We start from the raw sequence: 25896 nt of genomic DNA on the forward strand, positions 1-25896 counted from the left end.
GGGCCACATCCAATCAGTTGGAGGCCCTAAGAGCAAAGACCGAGATTTCATCAGAAGAAAGAATTCCCCTAAAACTGGAATGTAGAAACCCCACCTGCTTGAGGCCTGATGCTCTGCAGAATTCAGACTCAAGACTAAAACATCTTCTTACCTGAATCTCCAGCCTACAAGTCTACTCTACCAGTTTCGGTATTGCCAGGGCCCCCAATCACGTGAGCCTATACCCATCAATGAATCAACCAATCAATCAATAGACAGATATAGATGATGGATAGATGGATAGATAGTTGTATTTAAGTACATATGTATGTGTGTATGTATATTGTTTCTCTGAATTAATATACAGCTTCCCCCTTAGATTTCTCGTAAATATTTCCCATTTTTAAAACAAAAAATAGGGCAGCTCCGGTGGCCCAGAAGTTTAGCACTGCCTTCAGCCCAGGGCATGATCCTGGGGTCCCAGGATCGAGTCCCACGTCAGGCTCCCTGTGTGGAGCCTTCCTCTCCCTCTGCTTGTGTCTCTGCCTCTCTCTCTGTATGTCTCTCATGAATAAATAAATAAAAATTTTAAAATATAAAATAAATTAAATTAAAAAAATAAAACAAAAAATACAGGGACGCCTGGGGGCTCAGGGATTGAGCATCTGCCTTTGGTTCAGTTCATGACCCCAAAGTCCTGGGATCGAGTCCTGCATCAGGATCCCCGCAGGGAGCCTGCTTCTCCCTCTACCTGTGTCTCTGCCTCTCTCTGTGTGAATAAATAAATAGAATATTTAAAAAATAATAATAAATAAAATAAAACAAAAAATACAATTTATTGTAACAAAAAAGGCTCCATTTATATACTTGTTTTTTACAGTAAATTATATAATATACCTCAATGGCACCAGGTGTCTTAAGTTTTAACCTGAAAGGTGTGAGATATATGGGTTTTTCCATTTTATTTCGTGCCTTCAGGGACCCTCACACCTGCCCATTCACAGACTACAGTTGGCAGGACTGGATACCCTGTCGTCCGCCCAGGCGCTGGCTTCTAGGCCATGGGTCCTGGTGGGAGTGAACAGACGCCCGTGCTGGGCCTGGCTCCTGCGTGCCTAGGCCCGAGGGGATCAGAACGTGCTGCGGCCGAACCAGGGGACCAGAACCTCCCGGCAACCTGGGGTGGCCCCTGCGACTGCTGAGGACCGTCCTCTTAGTGCCTCAATCCGGGTGCATCTCCTTAGCCGTCTGAGAGGCGCCGCCGTGGTCCAGGGACCAGGGCAAGCCCAGCACGCATTTAATGAGGTGCCCCTGAGTCTCCTATGCGGCTGCCTTATTGATAAGGTTTTGCTGAAATGGGTAAGATTTGCCCTGTTGCCAAGGCAACGTGCCTGCAGGAATCGCCGATCCATACACCTCATTCTGGAAAGTGGTCCTTGCAATTTAATAAAGAGGAAACAAATGTTGCTGCAGCCTCACATCAGATGGGGGTGGGGGGAGAAAAAGACACGGGGGGGATGATCACGTCTGAGGAGGGGGTGGGGTTGGGGACCGGAGCTGCCCACATTACCAGCAGGAAACCAGTCCTAGGAGGAGGACAACGGGTGCGGGTCTTCTGCAGCCTTCGGCCCTCCTGCCTCCCCAGGCCAGCGCGTCCCCTGCCACCTTCCCGCACCCTTCCCAGGTCACCCTGTCCCCCAGCTCAGGTCTCAGGTCTGGGTCTGCTGTGGCTCCGGCCCGTGTCGCGCAGGCCCCCTGATCAGAACCTGTCCCCAGGGCCGCCAGGGCCGAGGGAGCCTCCGGCCACCCCGCTGCCCTCTGGGTGCCTTCACCCCGTTATCCGAATGACAGTAACGGATTTCTTCACTCCCGGCCGCCCCGCTGGAACATCAGCCCTGGGGAACAGATGACAAGTGTCTCCTTCACTCTCTGCCGTCCGCGCCACCAACAAGGTCGTTCCCTCTCCAGCAAATTCTTCGTTAATCAGCAAAGCCGAGCTCCCAACCTTCAACAATTTCAGTTAGGGACAGACGGCCTGGTCCCTGCAAAGACCCCGGCGCCCTTCCTGCAGGAAACGGGCTGCGCACGGCCCCGTGTGCGTGACAAGAGAGAAGGGCCTCACCGCATCGGGGGACCTGCCCCACGGCCCTGCACCCGGGGAGGGGAGCAGGACCCCACAGGCCCTCGGGGACCCTGCACCCGGCACCAGCCCCACGGCCCCTGCACCCAGGGAGGGGAGCAGGACCCCACAGGCCCTCGGGCACCTGCACCCAGGGAGGGGAACAGGACCCCACAGGCCCTCGGGGACCCTGCACACGGCACCAGCCCCACAGCCCCTGCACCCAGGGAGGGGAGCAGGACCCCACAGGCCCTCGGGGACCCTGCACCTGAGCACCAGCCCCACGGCCCTGCACCCGGGGAGGGGGGGTCAGGACCCCCACAGGCCCTCGAGGCCCCTGCACCCGGCACCAGCCCCATGGCCCCTGCACCCAGGGAGGGGAGCAGGACCCCACAGGCCCTCGGGCACCTGCACCCAAGGACGGGAGCAGGACCCCACAGGCCCTCGGGGACCCTGCACCTGAGCACCAGCCCCACGGCCCTGCACCCGGGGAGGGGGTCAGGACCCCCACAGGCCCTCGGGGCCCCTGCACCCGGGCACCCAGGGAGGGGAGCAGGACCCCACAGGCCCTTCAGACACGAGTTCAGTACGAATTGATCTGCTAGTCAGTGAGCAAAGAAAAAGTCAGTATCTTTTTATTACTAATAAATCCCAAATAAGCTCCTAACTGGGGACCAGGGAAGTACTAGGTAAGGAGCTGAGAAGCAATGGTTTTGCCTTAAGGTTCTGGGGCCTCCTCGGACCTCCTCTGTTTGGGGGGGCCGAGCCTCACGTCCTCAGCGCAGGCACCGCCACGCGGCCGTCCTCCCGGGGGTGCACGCGGGGCTGGGACTGGCCACCCTACCAACTGAGGTCGTCCTCACTGCCTCAAGTCGCAGGATTCAGCGCTGTCCATTGCCAACAACAGCAAATCGGCTATTTAAGTAGAAAAGGGATTTAGTCAAGGATGATAGGAGCCCCCGGAACCTTCAGCTGAGTCTATAGCCCAGCTGCGTAACCAGGCCCGGGACCGATGTTGCACCGTCCAATGGCCCGAAGGCCACTCGCATCTTCCACAAGCCAGAGCCCGGGCCAGCAGCTGCTCCCCACCCCGAGGTGCCACCCCTTGCAGCCCCGCTCGCCCAGGTGCCAGCCCCGCAGCCACCAGAGCCCTGCGTCCGTCGGTTACTCTTCCTAAACCCGCGTCCAACATGAGCGTGTCATTTGTGGACACTGGGTCCCCTGCTTCTGCTGATTAAGCAAAGGGCACTGTCATGTGGGTATCAATTCTGGAAATTTTAATTTTTTTTTAATATTGCATTAAAATATTTTTTTGCTTACTGATTTTTTTTGGGGGGTTCTCCCTTAAATTTGTCCTCTGAGGTGCACGCCTCACTCTTCTCAACTTAGCAACTGAGCCTTTGGAGACGTCCAGCTTCTGGGCCTCCAGGTGGCTCAGCAGTTGGGCGCCCGCCTTCAGCCCAGGGTGTGACCCCGGGGTCCGGGATTGAGTCCCACATCGGGCTCCCGGAAGGGAGCCTGCCTCTCCCTCTGCCTGTGTCTCTGCCTCTCTCTGTGTTTCTCTCAGGAATAAGTGAATAATTTTTTTTTTTTTTTAAGTCCAGCTTCTGAACTGAAAGGTGATGTGGTGCAAACAGTGAGGGCGCTCAACGATGGCCATGCTCTGGGACTCGGCTAGCCCGCGACCTGACCCGGCAAGGGAATTCGCAGACCTTGAGATGGGAAATCATCCTGGACTATGTAGATGGGCCTTATCTCACCAAGAGTCTACGTGGCTAGGAGGCTTGAGGGTCAGAGCAAGAAAGAAGGACATGTGACGAAAGCAGCAGAGGCCAGAGGGAAAGGCTTGGGGACTCCATGCTGCTGGCTTTCAGTTAGAGGAGGATGCCTCAAGCTAAGAACACAGGCAGCTTCCAGAAGCCAGAAAGGCAAGGAAACAGATTCCGGAGACTCCAGAAGGAACACAGGCTTGCTGCCACCTTGATTTCACCCCAGAGACACAGATCTTGCATTTCCTGTCTCCAGAACTATGACTTAATAGACTTGTGTATTTTAAGCCACTGAGTTTCTGGTTATATACATATATATTATGTACTATATTTTTAAAATATATATGTGTGTGTATATATATATATATATATATATTTTTTTTTTTTTTTTAGAGAGAGAGAGAGTGTGCGAGTGGGCAGGGGAGGCGGGAGGGGCAGCGGGACAGGAGCCTAAGGAGACTCCACTGTGTGCAGAGCTGCTCCCAGGGCTCGACCTCACCACCCTGAGATCATGATGGAGCCAACATTGAGTCGGGCCCTTGGTCGACCGAGGCCCCGGGCACCTCTGTGGGCATTTCCTAAGCACAGCAATAGAGAACTAACAGAGGTGGGACGTCCCGGGCGTCTCAGGGGTGCAGAAGGCACAGCACGGTGGGAGAGCCCTACGGGGGCAGCCTGGGAGGCCCAGCAGTTTGGTGCCACCTTGGGCCCAGGGCCTGATCCTGGGGACCTGGGGCTCGAGTCCCATGTCGGGCTCCCCGCATGGAGCCTGCTTCTCCCTCTGCCTGTGTCTCTGCGTCTCTCTCTGTGTCTCTCATGAATAAATAAACATCTTTAAAAAAAAACAGTCTCTAATGCAAATACAGGTTATATTCCAACAGTTTATTTGGAATTCACCTCATCGCAGTAACAACCTGCTGGGTAACATGTAACACCTACGGCAAACTCCAGGGACCAACACGGACAGAGCGCTGTCGTGGTAGTAGGTGCCCGGGTCCCCCTCAGTGAGGGGTCTGGGCTGCCCCGAAGACGACTTCAAGAGCTCCTGGTGTGACGTGTGGGAAACCAGGAGAGAGTCTGTGCCATACAGAAGGCTGAGCGAGCTCAGGCCAGGTTCAGGGCTGCGGGGAGGTCGGCTTCTCTGAAGGCAGAGCTAGGAGTGGACGAGGGAGGGACAAATATCTTCTGCGGACGCATTTTTCAATAAGGTTAATATAGGTCACTAATGCCTTTCAGGTGGGTGGGTTATTTTGGGGACGTGGGAATAAGAGGAGAAGGGGGCGCCAGGGTGGCTCAGTCAGTGAAGCGTCTGCCTTGGGCTCAGGTCATGATCCCGACTCCCGGGATCAAGCCCCACGTCAGGCTCCCTGCTCATCGGGGCATCTGCTTCTCCCTCTACTTTTGCTCCTCCTTGCTGTTCAGGGGCTCACTTGCTCTCTAAATAAATAAATAAATAAATAAATAAATAAATAAATAATAATAATAAATAAATTCTAAAAAAAAAAAGAAGAGGTGTTATATGTTCCATCAGGCCTGACAAAGGGCAAAAGCAGATGACGTGTGGAAATGCCCACACCCCAGGGTCCCGCGCTTTTACAACCACCCTCAGGAAGAGGCAGCGAGAGCCCCGGTGCTGGTGCAGATCCCCCCGAAGTCGGCTTCTCATCCCTGAGACCTGAGCCCCCGGCCACGAAGTGCCCCATTAGGCTCAAAGTATTCCTTTGTTTCTCTCGTCTCAAGTAAAGAACCTCATCTGGAAGGTGGGCAGGGGAATAAGCCTAATCCAAAAATCACTCTAAGAGAAAAGACTCTTAAAAAAAAAAACACACATTTAGTTTATTTATTCATGAGACACACACACAGAGAGGCAGAGGGAGAAGCAGGTTCCCTGCAGGAACCCCGAGGGGGAACTCGATCCCAGGACCCCGGGCCCACGGCCTGAGCTGAAGGCAGATGCTCAACTGCTGAGCCCCCCAGGTGTCCCAAGACTCTTTTTTTAAAAGAGATTTTATTTCTTTATCTGACAGAGAGACAATGAGAGAGCACAAGCAGGGGGAGCAGGAGAAGCAGGCTCCCCGCTGAGCAGGAGGCCCGATGTGGGGCTTGACCTCAGGACCCCAGGATCGTGTCCTGAGCTGAAAGCAGACACTTAACCAATGGACAGGGCCACCCAGGCGCCCCGAGAAAAGACTCTTGAAGACGTGCATGCGCACACGCTCACACAGAGCACCTTCTCGAGGTGTAAATCTGAACTCTTTGTCCTACAGCCACAACCACACACAACACGATTCCAGAGGCTAGAAAGCTAACGGTGGCCCTCGGTGTTGTGCAGCCGTGGCCCTGAAATGAAGACACAGCTATTTTGTCTTGCAGAAGTGGAGGCCATACTGTGTGTGAAAGCGGCAGGTAAACGAGGCCTTGAAAATTGTTACGTCCCTAGTCCTCCGCCAAGAAAATACAGACCTACAGGGCTCCCTGGGGCTGGGCTCTCTTGAGCCAGAGCTGGACCCACACGGCAACACAACCCAACTCAACAGGTCTTGTGTGTGTGTGTGTGTGTGTGTGTGTGTGTGTGAGAGAGAGAGAGAGAGAGAGAGAGAGAGAGAGCACGAGCGGGGCCCTGGGAGAGGGGAAGGGCAGAGGGAGAGAGAGAATCTCAAGCAGACTCTGTGCCAAGCATGAAGCCTGAGGTATGACTCAACCTCCCAACCCCAACATCATGGCCTGAGCCAAACTCAAGAGTCAGACGCTCAACCAGCCAAGCCACCAGGCGCCCCAGGTCCTGTTACTTTTACCTTTGACCCTTATCCCTAAAGCATCTCCTGCTCTCCATTCCCACTACACCACCAAATCCAAGTCATCACCACCTGACGCCCAGACCAGTGACTTCCAAACTTTTGGATCATGCCTGCACCAATAAAATATTTTTGAACGCATACACACCCATTATGTATGTTGATCTATTTCTAAATAACATATGGATGGTGGCATTTATATATTATGCATTATATTACATAGAAATAGGAGGGTTTTATTTTATTTTATTTTTATTTTTATTATTTTATTTTATTATTTATTCATGAGAGACACAGAGAGAGAGAGAGGCAGAGACATGGGCAGAGGGAGAAGGAGGCTCCATGCAGGGAGCCCTGCTAAATCGCTGAGCCACCCGGGCTGCCCGAAATAGAAGGTTTTAAAAAAGACAGTGTAACATGCACGTATGTAACGCACGCTTAGACACATACACGTACACATGCACGTGCATATATATATATATACATATATATCCGTTTTATGAACATGCACATCTATGCACACAGGGCCCTCTAATACGTTCTTTCCTCGGTCTAAGGGATTATCCTGCACCCGCTCTGGGCTGTGTGCACTGTGCACTGAAGCCACTGGCCTCGCTTACTATGATTCCCTCATAATCGATTTCCCGACTGCCATCCTTGTTTCCTCTTACCCATTTCCTATAGAAAAATTAAATTAGATCATGTCACTCCTCTGCTTAAAACTCTCCGATGCTTTTCATTGCACGTAAAACTTGTATTTCTTCCTCTGACCTACAAAACTGTCCAGGATCTAGAAGCTACCCACTTCTCTGAATCTCTGTACCAGCTTTTGTCGCATGGACCTGCTTTCTCTTCCTCCAACATGCCAAGCCCACGTCCGTCTTGGGGCCTGCGAGTCGGCTCTTCCCTCGGCCTCTCTCCGCCTCAAATGTTCTTCCCTAGGTCTCCACGAGCCTGACTCCTTCTGGTCTTAAGACGTCAATTAAGTGGCCTCTCTTAAAAACGACTGTCCCTAGCACCCTCAAGGAAGATGCTGACACGGCCACTGCCCAGCCCTTCACTTTAAGGTGATTCTCAGCCTGGCATCTGCCTGCTCTACGATGCTCCTGTGTGTGTACGTCCATGGGAGCCTAGCTGTTGTGTATCGTCAAATAAGAGTAGAGAACTCCTCTATCCGTTGGCTGTGGCGTTCGACTCCTAGTAAGCCCGCAGCACACAGTCACTGAATTAAATTAACAAAGCAATTTATTAATCGAAATTCGGTGCACTCTTAATTTGAGGTTAGTGGAATCATGTAGAGTACAGTTTCATTAAACCTATTTTTAATTATAATTCTTTCTTGCAAGCAATCTATGAGATAAAAAAGTAGGTGGCTTCATAGAAATAGCCTGACAAGAGCTCAGATTTCTTTGAAACACCTACAACCGAAGGAGTGTGAAGCTAACAAGAGAATCGCAGTTTTCCAAAAATAAACATTCTTTTAAAAGCAGGCAACCCGCCATGCTTTGTAATGGGAGCTCTAAAACCCCGTTACCGGGCCCTTTCTAGGAAATCTCTGTGATGTGCCTATTATCCAACAGTCTCTAATTGGCTATGTTCTTAAAGGGCCTTAAATAAATAACAGGCCTTATCTGATTTGAATTGCATCCAAAGGTTGTCATTTGAAGGCGATAACGCTCTAGTGAAAGATAGCACATTGGGGAAGGAATGTTGAACTTTTCTCTGCTCTTCAACAAGAAACCGGAGAGAAAAAAGTTAACTCCTACGGGCTGGTTGAAAAGATCTGAGTGTTGAGAGAACCAGCCTTGTCGATGCTAATATCCAAACGAATTGTTAACAGGGTCAAAGCCATAAATATCCCACAATCCTCCAACGTCGGACTCTTGGTTATTATCCTTGCAGACAGGATTCCCATTCAAGCCCATGAATTGCATGTGGTACGAAGTAGAATGAAAACCGAATACCCCGATCCGCTCCAGGCAGAGTGTATCAGGCAGAGGTCGAGGTGCCTCGTCTAATTTACAGACACAAATGCAAACACGCATGAGCACACGCCTCATCCAACAAAAAAAGTCAGGAAAGTGTTTGGTGCGGTTTATTGACATTTTGATATGCATTTACATCAGTGTCCTAACAGTGTCCTTCCAGAAATACTGGTGTCTGTCGCTTTTTTTAAAGGTAGAAGAAAGTATCTTGGCCCTCTGCCAAAAGCATTTTGATACTGAACATGGGGTTAAGGGTGGTATTTTGGTCTTAGAACCCTATCTCTTTCCCGAAATCGTACCACTGGGTAGCCATGTACTTGCTCTAAGTGTGTCGTTTTGGAAAGACAGCTCTACCCAACCAGGTGACAGTTTTGCCCTCATCCTCAGTTGGATGGAACCATGAACAGGAACAGACTCAGGAACTTCCACCTGTCGTCTGGAAACACAGACACACCCACACCCTCATCCACCTTCTTTTGACTAACAGCTCAGATAATGCTACTGAATTCAGTATCAATTTCTTAATTATTCATCCTGACTATGCTTTGGTGAAAACAAAGACATTTTTATCTCCCTCGCTTTCTCACATTTTCCTTCAAAAGAAAGATCTTGTCAGAAACTGTTATGACTTGTTCGAAATCCAGTGCCTTTTAGCAAGCGAGGTGCTACTCGGAGCACAGCCTGGGAAGAGCTTCGACGCTCCATAAAGCAGCAGCCTAGACGGGACTGAGTAGACTCCGCCAAACATAAAGACAGAAAAGGAAGGGAAATTTGAAGCGGCGTGGAAAGGACGCGTGGCCTGCCCGACGGCCTGCAGGCTCCCCCTTGCTCGCCCAGCGCCGCCGACAGCCCGCCGTGCAGATGGGCCATCTCAGGCCTACCGATGAGCTTCTTAACCCTCCTGCCCCCCGCCTTGTCCCTCGCGGGGAATCTGCTTTTGGTTTGTAACTTCGGCACCCACCCGTGTGTCCACCACAGGGTCAATGCTGAGGGTTGATGATGGGGGCGACCCGTAGCCCGGGGACGGACAGAAGCCGACTGGTCACCGTGTAGAAGAAGCCAGTCTGAGTGATGAGGCCAGTACAGAGTGACTGAAGTGAGAAATGGGAAGGGTGAGCCCCACTGGGACTTGGTGCCTTGCATACATCTGTGTCCTCACCCCCGCCTTCCTGGAGCTGTACAAGCCTTCCCGAAAATCCCCCCTTTTGTCCCAAGGTATGGATTAATTCAACTTTTATAATTTTCCCATGAGAAGGGTTCTGAATACTCCAGTGTGTGTTATGATCGGTGTGTCTTTGCTGGTAAGACAGGGAGCAAAGTCCTTCAAGACTGTTCTCTGAAAGTTCTTCAGGAATTTACATTTTCTGCTCTCTAGCATCTGACACCCTTCAAAACCTACTAACTTCGTATCTCCTCCATACTTTCCTCTCATTCTCTTAAGCCTCTTGCTATCTATGAAACTTTGGCCAATTTTCTAACCCACACGGGGCTTTCCATTTCCTGGAAATCTCTTGAATTTAGAAGGCAAACCACAGAATTTAATGTTTGGTTATATATTGTATTATTGACTTTTCCCTCAAAATGTCTTGCCTCCTCCAAAGACTAAGATATAGTCCTTTGGTCAATGGTTTCCAAATCCAACCGCATGTCAAAATAACCTCTGATGCCTTTTGAAAGACTTCTAAAAAGAAATGCAGATTTCAAATCCTCATGTTGGATTTATTGACTAAGAATTTTAGGGAGTGAGAGAATATCAAGTTAACAAGCTCCCCAGATGATTGCTGCATAGCTAAGCCTGCACAGCTCCACAGACTCATGCTGGGAACATGCTCAAAAAGGATTCCTTTTTTTTTTTTTTTTTTTTGATAAAATGAACAGACTCTTCTAATCTGTCCCATTGGTCTTGCTTGGAAGTGATGGTAGATACTACAGAAATAGGAACACAAATAGCATAAATCTAAACAACTGGAGCTCTGACTGTATAGAGCTGATTTAGTCTTTCCTTACATAGTTAGAATTAAATTCTGTACATGTGCCGGGTAGAGGGATGGATAAATATATGATAAAATGCAGTAAAATGCTTATGGTACAATATAGGAATATAGATGGTTACATAAAATTATTTCAAATTTACTGTAAGTTTAAATGTTTCATAATAAAATGTCAACAAAATGAAAAAAGAAATACCTATACATCCAGAACATCTGAACTACCCAAAGGTCGTTTTATTGGATTATATTCCTCCTTCCTTCCTTCCCTTATTACCCTAATTCTTGATTATGGTCACACACACACACACACACACACACACAATCTTAAAAGAAGAAGCATTTGTCATCAAGCATATGTCTTTTATTTTTTATTTTTTTCTTATGTTTAAATTTTTAAATGTTTAATGTTAAGAACACCTTTATTCAGAATACTAATTTAAGTTCCTGACTTCATTCAAGATGCACCAATTCCCTTGATTCTAAGTAGCATAACACATGAGCCCCTTAGCTCCCAAGACAATCCAAACTTATAAACTATGTTCCATCTGATCTCTGCAATGTCAAGGCTGGTGCCTCACTCTGATATCAGAGTAGAAAAAGGAAATACTTAAATACCATGAATGTCCTGTTGATCTGTGCTGCTATAATTTTAATGAGAACCCAGAAAGCATAAGCACTTATGCCTTATTTTTTAGCAAATATTTCTGCTTCGTTCACCATTATATTAACCAAGCAGACACTTAGTAAATAATGCTTTATACAGTGCAAACATCCTTTATACTCTATCACTTTAAACACAGCAAAACTTTCCCCAAAGTTTATTTTTTCCCCAAAGTTTAAAGAAACAGTATCTAGGCATTTGACTCTAAAATTTGAACTTTAAAAATGAATAAAGTAAAATTTTCAAATTATAAAAGCATATTCTGTGAAAATAAAATGTCTTCTTCTCTTCATTCAATCCTAGGACAGCTTTTCAAAGGTATGAGTTGTTAATATTTTCAAGCATATGTCTTTTATACGTAAGCTTAGTTGGTTACTTTATGAAGAAAATATTTTAATCCTACAAAGCATCAACTTTGACACTAGGGCTATCCATGCTGCTTTAGATGCTTTTTGTCACAAACTACATAAAATAATTCCACACTAAAGGCGAAAATATTTTAAATATTTTGAGGAGTTCAATAGAAGAAATGACAAAGTAAAGAATATATGAATCATTCAAGCTGTTCAATACTACTTTAGCATCAGCAGCCCCCCCCCGAAGTGATAAGTTATGGCAGCAGCAGATACATTTTGATAGATAATTAAATTTAATATGATGTAAGTACTTACATATTGATCCAAGACTGAATATTTTCTATTGCCAGGTCAATAAGTACATACATCCCATAGGCCAAAAATGGCCAGTGCCAAGAATGAGCAATGTAGCAAAACGGATAACTATTATATGAGATCAGATAAGTACTGTATAATATCTGAATAGCTTAGAGTGCTATTTAAAAACCAGTGAGAGAAGGCGTGAAGGGGCTCTCTGGAGAGTTCACCATATGCCTGTGGATTTATACTGTCTTGACTATGTTTATGAGTAGACCATATTAGTGACCATATTCTAACCATAGTGTAGAATCAAATATGTTCTCCCAACTAAAATATTAGTGGTCATATCTTTCAATCTCACTTACAACATGGTTCTAACAAAAAGGTACACGAGCCAGCAAGTTTCTACCCTAAAATGACTCTAATACACCTTTCTGTCACCAAATACTCACCAGTAGAGAGTACTTTCCTACCAACAAACTAAGTTATTTACTCTTCCTCAAACACACTTTCTGATCCTTGTCCTTTGAGTCTTATTGCCCCTTCCTACCTGGTACTGCAACTCTCCACCCTGCCTTCACCTCCACCAGCACTTTTCATACCCATCTGATCGACTGGTTCCTTCCAGACCACTTCACTCCAGAGTCACGTCTCCCGCCCCTGGATTTCTCTGATGCCCATGCTGTGTGCTTCTTGTCTGAGAACCAATGAGAACGTCTTTCTGTCTTACATTTTCTAAGTCATCACATATGATTCATCTTGCTTTGAATCCTTTCAGAGAAGACTTTGAAGTTTCTTTGCGAGTCCCACAATGTCTTACCACTGAAGACAAGACAGCAGTGCTCACCTGTTGCTTGATTATTTATTTATTTGTTTATTTATTTATTTATACAAGAAGGAATAAGGAAGAGAGACCTGAAAAATAAAAGCCAACTTCTACTAAGTGTTCACTATCTGCCAAGTTCTTACTCTTCGTGCTGCCATTTGCATATCATTCGATCTTCTTCATACCCTGTGATATCCTGTATCTCTGGAACTGTCCTCATTTTGCAAAAGAAGTCATGTTCCCTAAAGAAAACTTGCTCCTCTGCACCACTGAGCTCTCCCCCAGCCCATTCGCCCTCAGGGTTGACTTCAGCCTTGCCCGGGGCTTCTGTTGAATGTTAGCAGTTCTGTTCTACCTGAAAATCTGGTTCAACTAAAAATGGTCTTATCAGCTGGGTTTCTAAGCCATGGGGCAAATACAAGTAGCCTGCCCTATCTGTTCCCATTTAAAGATTTGTGGTAAAAAAAAAAAACAGTAAAAATATCAGTATCAACAATAGGAAGGCAAACAATTTCAACTTTTAAGAGAATAAAATATTAGAATATACATGATATTTAGCATAAGGCAATATATTTGACAACTAAAACCAATTTTCAGGATAACCTCAACTTAAAAAAACAAAAGAAGAAAATATGTATTTGATTGGCGAATAAATACCTGTGTGTTTCCTGCAATAACTGGTTCAAACTCCAACGCAACTGCAAGTTCCGTTCATCGTGCTTCAGCCTGCAGCCTAAAAATGCACCCAAGGAACTTAAACTATTCTGAAAAAGCATAGTCGTAATCATTAACCGTTTCCATCTTAAGGCAAAGTTATTCTAGGCTCCAGAAAGCCACACAAGAAACCAAAACTCAACTGTAGTCATAAATATATGGCTACAGGAAGAGCCTCTAAAAACTAAACTGACTTAAATGAATCGCTCTCTCCAGCTCTCCTTTAGGGGATATCCTAGGACATTCATAACTTATAAGAAAATTAATTATGGAACAATGCATCCAGGAGTTTCCCAATATTCACATAAAAAATTAACATCAATAATGATAGTGTTTCTTTCTACAGTACCTGCCCCTGGCTGTCCCAGTTAATTAAAGCTTACACAGTGGCTTTAGCCGTAGGCAATCCTTTGAATCACACACCCTACCCATGTCCTCTGTGCCCAGAGATGTTGTGCTGACAGTTTTATTTCCCCGATGAACCGAAGTGATTGAACCGAAGAATGGAAAACCAGCAGTCCTCACCGGGTCATTTTCCCCTATGGTTTCTCCTTTGGTGAAGAGGTAACTACTATCTCTGGCTGCCTCAAAAGAAATTAAGAATCAGTAAGAGGTCAGTGCTTGACAGGAATATGTGCTGAAGTGACAACTCAAAAAAGAGGTTTTGAGAAATAATTTCTGAGCCAAAATGTGTTTATGCCTAAATGATGCATTAGGTCATTGCAATTTCATAGATGGTTTAACTGATTGCAAAGCTGCATAAGGAGGGAAGGAAGGAAGGAAAGAAGGAAGGAAGGAAGGGCCACAAAGCAAAAATCGGTGATGACTCAAATTTGCAGACTGTTCTTACGCCGTTGTAGACAGCACATCAGGGCAGCAGGTCTCTGAAGCCAGGTCAATCTTTAAAATTGAAGAGAAAGGCAGAAAAGATCATGTCTGCAGTAGAACCTAAAAATTAAAAAGGGAGTTAAGGGCAGCCCGAGTGACTCAGCGGTTTAGCGCCGCCTTCAGCCCACAGCCTGATCCTGAGGACCCGGGATCGAATCCCACGTCGGGCTCCCGGTGCATGGAGCCTGCTTCTCCCTCTGCCTGTGTCTCTGCCTCTCTCTCTCTCTCTCTCTCTCTCTGTGTGTGTGTGTGTGTCTCACGAATGAATAAATAAAATATTTTTTTAAATAAATAAAAATAAAAAAATAAAAAGGGAGTTAAAGGGGAAAAATGGATCAACCACACACCTCAGAGGAACAGAGGTAGAGATGCTGTGTAGATCTAGCAGCAATGAGGCTAGAATGATTTCCGTTTCTATTTGAGAGAATGAAACAATAGCCAAGATAAACTGAGCCATGATGGCTTCAGCTACATCATTCCCAAGCCCTGTAAACTGACTTGTCACTTTGACTGTTCAGCTGTTACCGGGCTTCTTCAGTTAAAGCTGGGCAGTACCTGAAGTAGCCATCAGTACTATCTTGCCAACATCCAGATAGCGTGCTTCGTGGTACCACTTGGTTTGGGTGAGTCATGTGACCAGCTCTAGCCAGTGAGTTGCTGGAAGTCTTGTAGCTGCCAGCATGGCACCGCCAAGGCTCTCACATTCGTACCACAAGCAGCAAAGCTCCATCGGTCTGGATTGCAAAGTGCGATCAGGGATGATGCAGAGCAGAGCCTCTATAGACCCACGGGAGACACGTAGTGTGAGCAAGAAATAACCCTTCGTTGTTGTAAGGCGTAGCAAAGCCCAGCCCCACAGGACCTCAAAGAGTAGTTCCCAACCAGCAGCAACAGCATCACCTGGGACCCTGTGAGCAATGCAGATTCTCAACCCCCTCCCCAAGACTTATGCCTTGGGGACTCAGGGGCTTGGGCTCAGTCTCTGCCTTTTAACCAGCTCTCTGGGTTATGCTGATGCTCGCTGAAGTTGGGCCGCCAAGACCTACCAACCCATCCTTCTGCCCACAGAGACCCAAGACCCTCCTCCCAGGTGGCAGATTATGAAGAAAGCAAGACTTAGTCTGATTTCTGACAAATGTGGCAACATTTACTAGTGAGCAGGTGCCAAGCAGTCAGGAAGGAGATCTATCCTTATAGCTTAGGAAAGTCCCCTACCTGTTCTTGGACCCTCTGACAAGCACCTGACATGAAATTTTCACTCTCGGGCCAGTAAAGTGATATTTTGCAGACTATACCATCCAGATCCTACTGGGATGTCAGCATCGACCTGAAGCAGGACAGGGCAGCACTAAGATGGCTCTAGACTTTGAGCTCTACACAGACCCTGGCAGCCCACTGGGCTTGCCGGGTCCTGGGCCCTATTCACCAAAGGCATAGAGATCCAGCCAAGGGTTCACTTAATCTTGAAGACAACACATTGCACCAATGAAGTTACTTCCTGCATCCAGATTTTTCAGAGATTGGAACTAATAAGTAAAAGAGCTGGTTCCTCATTATGATATTCCACAGGCTAAGTATTCACCCTCAGATGTGGATTCTGATCCAGGCATTTTAACTGTGGTGATCAGAGTTAATTTTACACAGTTTTGTCACATTTTTTATACACTAGAAAACATAATTACAGCAGCAAGTTCTAGATTCCATGAGGTCTATCGAAAGAAGAATCAGTGAGGCTGAGTTTGTCAGGGTATCAAACTCAAGTACTATCCAAAAAAAAAAACATCTAACAGCCAGTACTGCCTACCTGGGTAGACATAGTCAGAGTACAAAGGCACTTTATCAGGCTTCTGTAGTTTCTTGGCAATGACCAAGGTATAATCATATGCTCACCAAGCAAGCTTCTATTATTTATTTAGTCTCCTCGCTTGACCAATGCCGGGCAGTAGAGACTGTCTGAAGTAATGGGTAATTCCAGTTATCCTACTAGACATATTAAAACCCTAAATCATAAATTGCCATTCTAGTTTTTGAATCAACATATTGCAGGTTTAGTTAGTGCAGTAGGATCCGTAATGCTCCCTTCCTCTCACCAAAAACACCCCTGCCTTAACCCCCAGGATGTGTGACTATGTCCCCATACATGGCAAAAGAGATGTTGCAGGTGTGGTTAAGTTAAGGGCCTTGAGACAGGGAGAGCATCCTCGTTTGTCTGGTGGGGTCAGGGCAATCACGATGGTCCTTATAAAAGGGAGCTGGGAGGACCAGGGTCAGAGAAGGAGAGGTGATGATGCAAGCAGAGGTCAGATGGTCAGAGAGGACTGAAGGTATCGCAAGGCTGGCTCTGGAGATGGAGAAGGGGATCGGGAGGCAAAGAAGGTCAGCAGCCTCTGGAAGCTGAAACAGACTGGGGGGACGGATCCTCCCCGAGAGGCTCTAGAAGAGCCAGCCCTCCAGACACCTTGACTTTAGCCCAGTGAGACTGATTTTGGACTTTTGAACCCTTCAGACTGTAAGCTAATAAAGTTGTATATTTTGTGAGCCACTAAGTTGGTGGCGATTTGTTACAGCAACAGTGAGAACGAATACAGTCAGTGTGATTTATTGTACAGCCGGATCACCTCAGGGCGAGCTAAAAAATTAGAATTCTGAAAGATGAAAACTGATTTATGGACCTGTAACGAATCTCTGTGATGTTTATCTTCTCTCCCCGCCCCCCCACCTCACCATGATCATCTTCACAGCCTGAAAACAACAGAATGTTGGATTCCTTCTAGAATTCTACTCCTTAGTTGGAGCACTCAGGTACAATGAAAGAACACATCATTTACACAGAGAAATTACCTATTAAAGAAAAAAGGCCACTCTCGGGCCAATAAAATGATCTTAAAAACTAACCAATTCGGATATGACACATTCCATTTGGTGGATTTCCTCTCTTTGACCCCAAGGAGAGCGTCTCTGTACATAATCATTCCTGGGTAACATTTCACCAGCTCAGTGATCTACTTGTCCGGCCCATTGTAAGATCTGAAGGCCCAGATCTGAGAAGGGTGTGACTAGTGGACAGCTACAAGAGATCTAATATTAGCGGAAAAAAGTGACAGGTCACACACAACCTGACAACATGAATGAGATATAAAGAGCCTTAAAAAAAAAAAAAAAAAAAAAACAGGCCGCAGAATTTAGGAAGGAAAAAACAAAAGGCAGCTGCCTGGGGCCATTTAGTGAAGGATCAACTATATTTAGACACCTCAGCAGAAGCCCTCGGCATAGAAATGCACTGAATCATATGCAATATCTGGATTTCTTATGATTTGCCTAAGTAATCAGTATGGCATTCCATTGTGGCTTTTATAAAATGCTTTAATAAGGCAGAGAAGCATGTTTCTGTAGTTGTAAAAATAATTAAGTGTATGTTTTAATGCTTCTCAGGGAAATATCCCTTAATAATTCACTTAATAGGAAGCCTCTCATTCCACAACTATGCCAAATAAATGAAGTGTTAAAATATTATTAAATTAAACCCATGCTAATTAGTAATACTGAGGAATCAGAAGTCCTTTTAATCACACTGCCTTAAAAAAAAAAAAAAAAAAAAAAAACACTCTAGGGTTACAAAGATTGAGGAAATCCTGACACCCAAGGGAAGAACCTCCTCAATTTACCATGTCCTTTGTGGTATTGCCAATAGCCCCACAGGAGGGGATTTGAAAGAGCAACATCATAGGCAAGGTTCTACTCATCCTAGAATTTGGAGAATCTACCTGGCAAGCTCCACAAATGAGGTCCAATCCTGCCCAAGAAAAAGGGAAAATAAATGTAATGAAAGACATCTCTCTCATCAGTTCTCATTTCTGGAGGCACTCAAAGCTCGGAGCATAAGGACAAGTCGTCAAGATAGCATGCCGACGTCAGGCATCATTTCAAGTCGAGTTTTAAAAAGTCACTTGAAAACTTTGAGCCGAAAGGGTAACTTCCTTTTCCAAATGAAGGTTAAGCCAGTGTATATAGCCCTAGAGGTTTGCAGATGACTTAAGCCCTTTGAAAGGAGAAGATAAAGTCATAGTTTCGGCACTTACAGATCTCTACCACTCCCAGCCCTGAGTTTCATTGGGTGAAGATTAAGTCCATGGATTAGTTGGGCAACCATCACTTGGCATATCATAGAAACTGGTGTGTTAGGTAAGTGCCTCCCCCTCCCCCGAGGAAGGACTTTATTGGAAGAAGGGGCTGGGTAACTAAAGGACACAGGCATCAGAGTGACAAGACCCGTCAGATCACATGTGGATGGCTCCACAGCTTGGAGCCACACCATCCAGTCTCTCACCTCTCATCAGGCCCCAGACACTATCTCCCTGAGCACCTGCAGTAACCCTGAAGCTAAGAAAAATGCTATGTGGCTCCCAAGCTTCAAATTCAGAAGAGAATAGGAGTTAAAATCCGATATCCACTTTGCGGGCAGGTATATGGGGATTTTATTACATCCTTGCTACTCAGGCCTACTGACTCTTCATCAAGACGTCCTTCCCCAATGTGATGTTATAGGGCCCCGTGTACATCAATGCATTTGGCAGGCTATGCCATCTTTTGGGGCTCCTCCATGAAACCAAAGCTCTGGTCATGGAGACTACACAAGTGAATTCGCTCCATGTAGCCCTTGTCCTCAAGGAACAGAGAAATTGAAAAAGAGAGAGGAAATTACAATAAAATGTGGACTGTGCTCTGACAAGAGCAAAATGGGGTTCTATGAAAGGTTTTGGGGGGTGGTATGGAATTGAGCTAGAGGGATTAGTGGGAGTTAGCAGCTGAAGGTGGAGGTGGAGGCTGGGAAATCTTGCAGGACAATGAAATGACAGGAGCAAAGAGCTAGTGGTGAGAATGGGAGCTGGCAGCAGGGAACCAGGGTCCCATCAGTTGCCCTCGCAGGTGGCAGTGGAGCCTTGCAAGCTGACCTAAAGAGTAACCAGAGATCTGGGAGGGGCTCCAAGTGTCCCAGGGTCATCAGCAAGGCCACAGGCAGAAAGACCCCCTGTGGTTGCAATAAAATGGGTGTAGAAAGCCCCCTGAAAAGAAAACTTACTGGAAGCCTGTGGACTCTCTCGGAAAAGATCCTCATAGCATCAGCTAGAGAAATGCACTCTGAGTAGCATGATGACTTCTCCAGAATTAGGCTCAGTGGTGGAGGGTCTGGTGTGCACCTACGGGGCGGGGAGGTGGGGGGAGGAGGGTCAACCTAGTGATAAATGAACTTCCTTTGCGCAGTGATTATTTTTAATGAACATAGATGTCTTTGTAAAGGAGGGCTTGCCCTCTTTACCACTCCCTATTTCCTTAAAGTCTCCCCAAGTTATGCATTTACATTACCAGCGCGGTGACTATAGACATTTGGGTTTGTGAACCAATAAGATAAAATATAGAACTTTTTTTTACATTTAATATATGAAATTATCATCACCCTTTTGGGCATTTGGGACACCAGTATGCAAATGACCTTATGATGTACCAGGGAAGTATTTGGGATCCAAAGAAGTATAAAATGTTATCCCTATCCCCATGGAGGATTCCTGTGTTGAAGAAGGTATAAAAAGATAACCAGCAAATCATTTGAATAGACATTTCACCAAAGAAGGTATACGTGGAAAACAGGCTCATTATTAGTCATTAGGGAAAAGCAAATGAAAACCACAATGAAATACTAGCCGCATCCCCTGAAATTACTATGACTAAAAAGACAATAGCAAGTATTAAAGAGGAGGATGTGGAAAAACTGGAACCCTGACACATTGCTAGTGGGATGTGACATGGCTCTGCCATTTTGGAAACCAGTTTGGCTGCTTCTTAAAAAGTTAGGCATCAAGTCACCATATGACCCAGCAACTAGGTCTTAGGAAATTATCTTGTCAAGAGAAATAAAAACATATATTCACGTGAATGTCCATTAGCAGTATTAGTCACAATAATCAAGATAGTGGAGACAGTCCAAATGACCGTTAGCTGGTAAATGGATAAACAAAGTGTGGGATATCCACACTCTGCAACATGACGTTGTAATACGTACTGCAACATGGATGAACCTCAGAAACACGTACTAAGTGAAAGAAGCCAGTCACAGAAGACCACATACTGTATGATTCCATTTATATCCAAAATCTAGAAAAGACAAATCGATAGAGAAAGAAAGATCACTGGTTGCTTGGGATTGGGGTTAGGAAGAGAGATCGGGATCTTTTGGCATGATGAAGATATTCCAAAGTTGGATTGTGCTGATGGTCACACAACTCTGTAAATTTGCTAAAAATTATTTGATTGTACACCCAAAATGAGTGAATTTTATGGAAAATCAGTTATACCTCGATAAAGCTGTTTTTAAGCACATAATTGAATGTTGTGAAACGGGGGATCCCTGGGTGGCTCAGCGGTTTGGTGCCTGCCTTTGGCCCAGGGCGCGATCCCGGAGTCTCGGGATCGAGTCCCATGTCGGGCTCCTGGCATGGAGCCCGCTTCTCCCTCTGCCTGTGTCTCTGCCTCTCTCTCCTCTCTCTATGACTATCATGAATAAATAATAAAAAAAATTTTTAAAAAAAAGAATGTTGTGAAACGTAGTAAATGTCAAATCAATGGTCTAAAAAAATGGCCACCAAACTTTTAATCTCATAATATCATGCACCCTTGTCATTAAAACTATGTTCTTCCTCAGTATACATGCGATTTATTTCTATGCAAATAATAAAATGCACTAATATAATAATATACCGTGCAGAGCATACAATATAGCCCAAAAGCAAAACTGAAAGGAGATTAAAATACATACATAGGTAATATTTCAATACAAAATTATTGATTTTATCACACGGTTTTTAAGAATAAAGGGATCTAGGGTTTAGAATTAGCGAACAAAATGAATTCCAGGGCAACAAACATGTGAATGTGGAAAGCTGCCAAAATCGACTAGGGATTCTGTTATGGACAAGACCACCCATGCATAATAAACCCTCAGAATATTCATCAATTTGAAAATTAAATCCAAAGTGATGCTGTGTTTGCACGGTGAACAATGGAACATCCATCAAAATAAACCCAGCGGTTCTGAGGATGGGAAACACTCAGGAGCACAGGCCTGCAGACACTGTTAACAATGAATGTCAGAGGAGAGGGCAGAAAGAGAAAAGCTGAAGAACGGATCTACCTGAAACAGAAGTTCCTACATGGTGTGAACTTTGGCTTCCAGGTAAGATGGATTGGGTCACATCCCTCTTTTGCGACCAAGGAGTTACTCAGGAAGATTGTGCTGGTATGTGTGGAGTTAGAAACAGCCATTAAATCTTGAAATAGGTTTGTTACTTCCATACGTCCATTGGTGTTTATCCTTACCTCGTTCTCTGTGGTCTCACATTATAAAAATAATGATTTCCACCGACTTGGAGGTTTGCAATGTGATCCTTGCAGCGAGCTACAAACGATCAACGAATGTAACCAAGATCGAAGGTTCCTAGTGGTTGTAAAGAGACAGATAAAGTTGAATAAGGAACTTAGGGCCCGATCCTAAAGGACCTTACAGCAGAATTTCAACGTTTGGGCTTTTTCTACGGAGCCACCGCGGAGGCCATTAAGTATTTCCGAGCACAGGGGAATCTAAACTGCATGGCTTTCGGAAGGATTAACAGACTGTCACACACAGGGTGGACAGGTGTGGGGAGAGGTGGGAGCCGGTATTCTAACTGGTCAAAATTCTAACAATACAGAACCAGTGTTCTAACTGGTTAAAATTCTAACAATCCCAGTGCAGGCTGGGATTGAGGGTCTAGACCAAGATAGTAGCAACGAGAAGAGAAGAGAGAAAATAGTACAAAGTGAAGAATGTCTACATGGTTGACAGTGATGTAGGAGTTTATAAATCTTGGTGCCAAAAACTCTCCAACACCAGGCCAGAGGGCAAGTTCAACTAAAGTGCACAAAAATAATCTACAAGCTAATGCTCCATGGGGCTTCTCCGGGCTGTATGGCCTGAGACACTGGAACGGGCCCAAGACCAGGAGCCACTCCATCATTTTGAGTCCAAACAGTAGGTGCCTCTCCCGTCCTGTTCATTGCTTCTCGACAGAACTCTTAAAGAAGCAGAGGAAAGTCCGGAAGGACGTATCATCAATTCTTTTTTATATAGTAGATAAAAATCATCTTACTTCAAAAAGGGGAACTTCCTCTCCAGGCATATTAGAGGAATTTTATAAGGGGGAGTCAAGTAAGAATTAAAAGACCCATAAAATCCTTATCCAGTGATTTGAAGTTGAGTGTGTTACAGTTTTCGATTGTCTTCAGCCACCCTGGGAGGAACAAGGCAAGGTTACCTTCAGGAGCCTGATATCTACATATTCTTTATGTGCCAACTGAACAAAAAAGACACAACAACCCCTCCATCTTCAAAAGAAGAGAGCTCATTGCTCATCCATGTATCCTACTGTCACTGTGGAATTACTCTGGAGGAAATGTAATAGGAGGCCTGTCCTAATATTTCATTTTCTTCCTCGTATACATAAACAAGTCAGAGGTTTGGATTTTATTAGTGAATTAAACTGAAAAAAAAAAGATAATGTTTTCTATACTACCTGATAATAAAATTCAAAATTTTAAGATAACATTATCTACCAGATTTTTACTAACATCTTTGGATTTTTCAGATTGGTTAATGGTGATGGTCACTCAGTCGAATTGTAGACTTTGGCTTCCTTCATCTGAGTCATCATAGATGCCAGACATGTGGTTTCCTATAGGGCCCATCCTAAAGATTACACCCGCAAGAGTCACCTTCATCTTTCACTTCTCTTATGGGATCATCTTTTTGTGCGTCTAAAGAAACCTTTTCCTGCTCTAAAGATCAAAAGCAGGAACTTCATCTTCTGGTTATTAATCAGATCATTATGTAGTCGCTCTGGTTTGGAAAGTGTAAAGTATCCCTTTTTAGACAATTTATAACCTCCATTGCTGCAAGAAAATTGAATATTTGCTTTATGGTCAGATGAAGTTAATCTTTGTTTCGTGTTTTGATTATAATGAAATAGAAAACCTTGGCATGCACCTCTGTGTATCACCATTATTCTACACTATTTGAAGACGAGAAATTAAACTCCAACCTTGAAACTTGTCTTTCCCTACAGCCATCTTCTTTCTTGAATATTCTCTCCTCTAATCCTAGTGAAGGATTTGTGGAATTCCTCTTTCTGGACATATGATAACCCAGGAGAAACCTGGAAACTCTGAAAAGCAAGCCAGTCCCAAAGTGATTTTTTTTTTTTTTTTTTTTTGCTGAAATCGGAAGATCCAATAAAGTTTAGGGTTGTCCAATCCGGAATCTAATAGGAGACCATGTACCCAAAGCTAGACCCCCAAAGGGAACCAAGAAATACATCACACACAAAAGGAAACCAAAACCAAAAGGGAACAAAACAAAAACTCCATACCTATCCCAAAGTTCATGCTGAATGAATGAAACAGAAATCTCCTCTACGGTTTAGTAATTACAGTGCGGCCCCTTACTTGGGTTTTCAGTCTAAATATGCACTGCCCGTGTGCTCAGACTCATCTCAGCAGAGACCTGGGATACAGCCGTCTCAGTTCTGTTGCAAGCAAAAGTGAGACACATGCTCTCTGCAGGATTTTAAGTTCACACCAAATCTCAAAGAATTTCCATTAATAAATTTCCAAGGAAAATGGGAAGTTCTCCTTCAAAATTCAGGAAACACAAAAGGAGCATGAACCATAAGAGAATCAGCAAAAATAGCAAACAGCTGAAACAGACATACAAAATTTTACATATTGGGATTATTAGATACAACATAAATAATAAGTATGCTGATAGTTTCTAGAGACACTTCTTTTTCTAGAAAAGATTTTATTTATTTATTTATTTTTTATTTGAGTGAGAGACAGAGACAGAGCACCGACAGGGGGAGGGGCCCAGAGAGAAGCAGACTCCCCACTGACCAGGGGGCCCCACAGGGGCTGCATCCCAGGACCCCAGGTCCATGTCCCGAACCGAAGTCACACGCTTAACCCACTGAGCCACCCAGATGCCTCAAGGACATTTCTTAAAAGAAGCTCTAAAAAGTGAACCGGAAAGAGGCAAAATTTAAATGGACTGTAACTTCTCAAAGGGAAAAGCATAATGATGGAAACAATAAAAGCTCAATATAACCCTGGATGTTTGACATACGAAGGAATTATCATTAATGATTTGAAGTGTACTGATGATGTGCTGGGAAGGTCCTTATTCTGAAGAGATGCAAGCTAACTTGTAAATCAAGGCTCATGATGTGGGCAACTTATTTGTAAAAGGCTTTAAAGACCAGGGCCTGGGTGGCTCAGCGGGTTAAGTGTCTGCCTTCATGACCCCTGGGCTGGGCTCCCCGCTCAGCAGGGCCTCTGCTTTCCCCTCCCTCTCCCCTGCCCTCCCGTGCATGTGCGTGCATGTGCATGGGCTCTCTTTCTCATAAATACAATATTTTTTATTTATTTATTTATCTTTAAAGATTTTATTTATTGATTCATGAGAGAGAGAGGCAGACACTCAGGCAGAGGGAGAAGCAGGCTCCATGCAGGGAGCCCGACATGGGATTCCAGCCCACGTCTCCAGGATCAGCCCTGGGCAGGAGGCAGTACTAACCTGCTGAGCCCCCCGGGGCTGCCCTACAATATTTAAAAAAATAAAATAAAATAAAATATTTTAAAAAGAGCCAAATGGGTCAGTGGATGGATGGACTGGGATGGATAAAGAGATGGAGAGAGGGACACGGGCGCCGATGGTTGGACGGCCAAAGGGGACACAAGCAGATGTTAACAACTTGTGGATCCAGCTGGGCAGGTGGACGGATGTTTGTCACCCTCCTCCCGGTCTTGGAATTTGTCATAATAGAAGTCGTAAGAAAGATAATCTGTGCACACAGAACGAAGACCTCCTCCTGGGTCCGGAGTCTGCTTCCCCTCCTCTCCCCTGACGCTGTTCTCGGCTCTTCCCAGACCGCAGGCTCGTCGCTGCCCGGGGCGCTGGGGGAGGCCGCTCTGGGGGGGGGAGGGGGAGGGCAGGAGGGAGAGCATGAAGGGGGGCGGGGGGCAGGAGGGGGGGCGGGGGGCAGGAGGGGGCGGGCGGGCAGGAAGAGGAGCACCCCGGGCACAGGCCCGCCGCAGGGCGCAGCTGCTTTAGGAAGGGACAGTCTGAGCTGGGGCACGTGCCTCCACCACAGGTGCTCATTCCCACCCCGCGCCGCCTTGGTTCCCATGGGGGCCCCCCCGCTTCCCGCCCGCAGCCCGCCTGCCCGGGCTGGTCCCCTCCTCTGGTCGGAGAGCCGCGGGGGGAGGGCCCGTGAGGGGGCGGAGGGCAGGGTGGGGGGAGGAGGGACCTGCTGGGGGGGGGACAGAGGGACGCACCCGCTGGGGGCAGGGGTGGGAGGGTAGGAGGGACCCGCGGGGGGCAGAGGTGGGGGGGCGGAGGGAGGGGAGGCAGAGAGACCTGAGGGGTCAGA

General features: G+C 45.9%; 1 long non-coding RNA gene across 3 annotated transcripts in view; it reads right to left on the reverse strand.

Moving 5' to 3' along the window:
- The window catches only part of LOC112652803 (uncharacterized), a 33301-nt gene extending 11210 nt beyond the window's left edge, over positions 1-22091 (reverse strand). For 2 of the 3 annotated variants that reach the window (XR_007410453.1, XR_007410452.1), the window contains exons 1-2: positions 21570-22091; positions 13439-14443 (exon numbers count right to left, since the gene is read on the reverse strand). This is a non-coding gene — a long non-coding RNA (uncharacterized LOC112652803). The remainder of the gene's footprint in view (positions 1-13438; positions 14444-21569) is intronic. The other variant, XR_007410454.1, reaches the window with a different exon arrangement.
- Positions 22092-25896: the final 3805 nt, after the last annotated feature.

The sequence above is a fragment of the Canis lupus genome, chromosome 4 (genome assembly GCF_003254725.2).
Source record: "Canis lupus dingo isolate Sandy chromosome 4, ASM325472v2, whole genome shotgun sequence".
In the NCBI taxonomy this organism is placed as follows: Eukaryota; Metazoa; Chordata; class Mammalia; order Carnivora; family Canidae; genus Canis; species Canis lupus.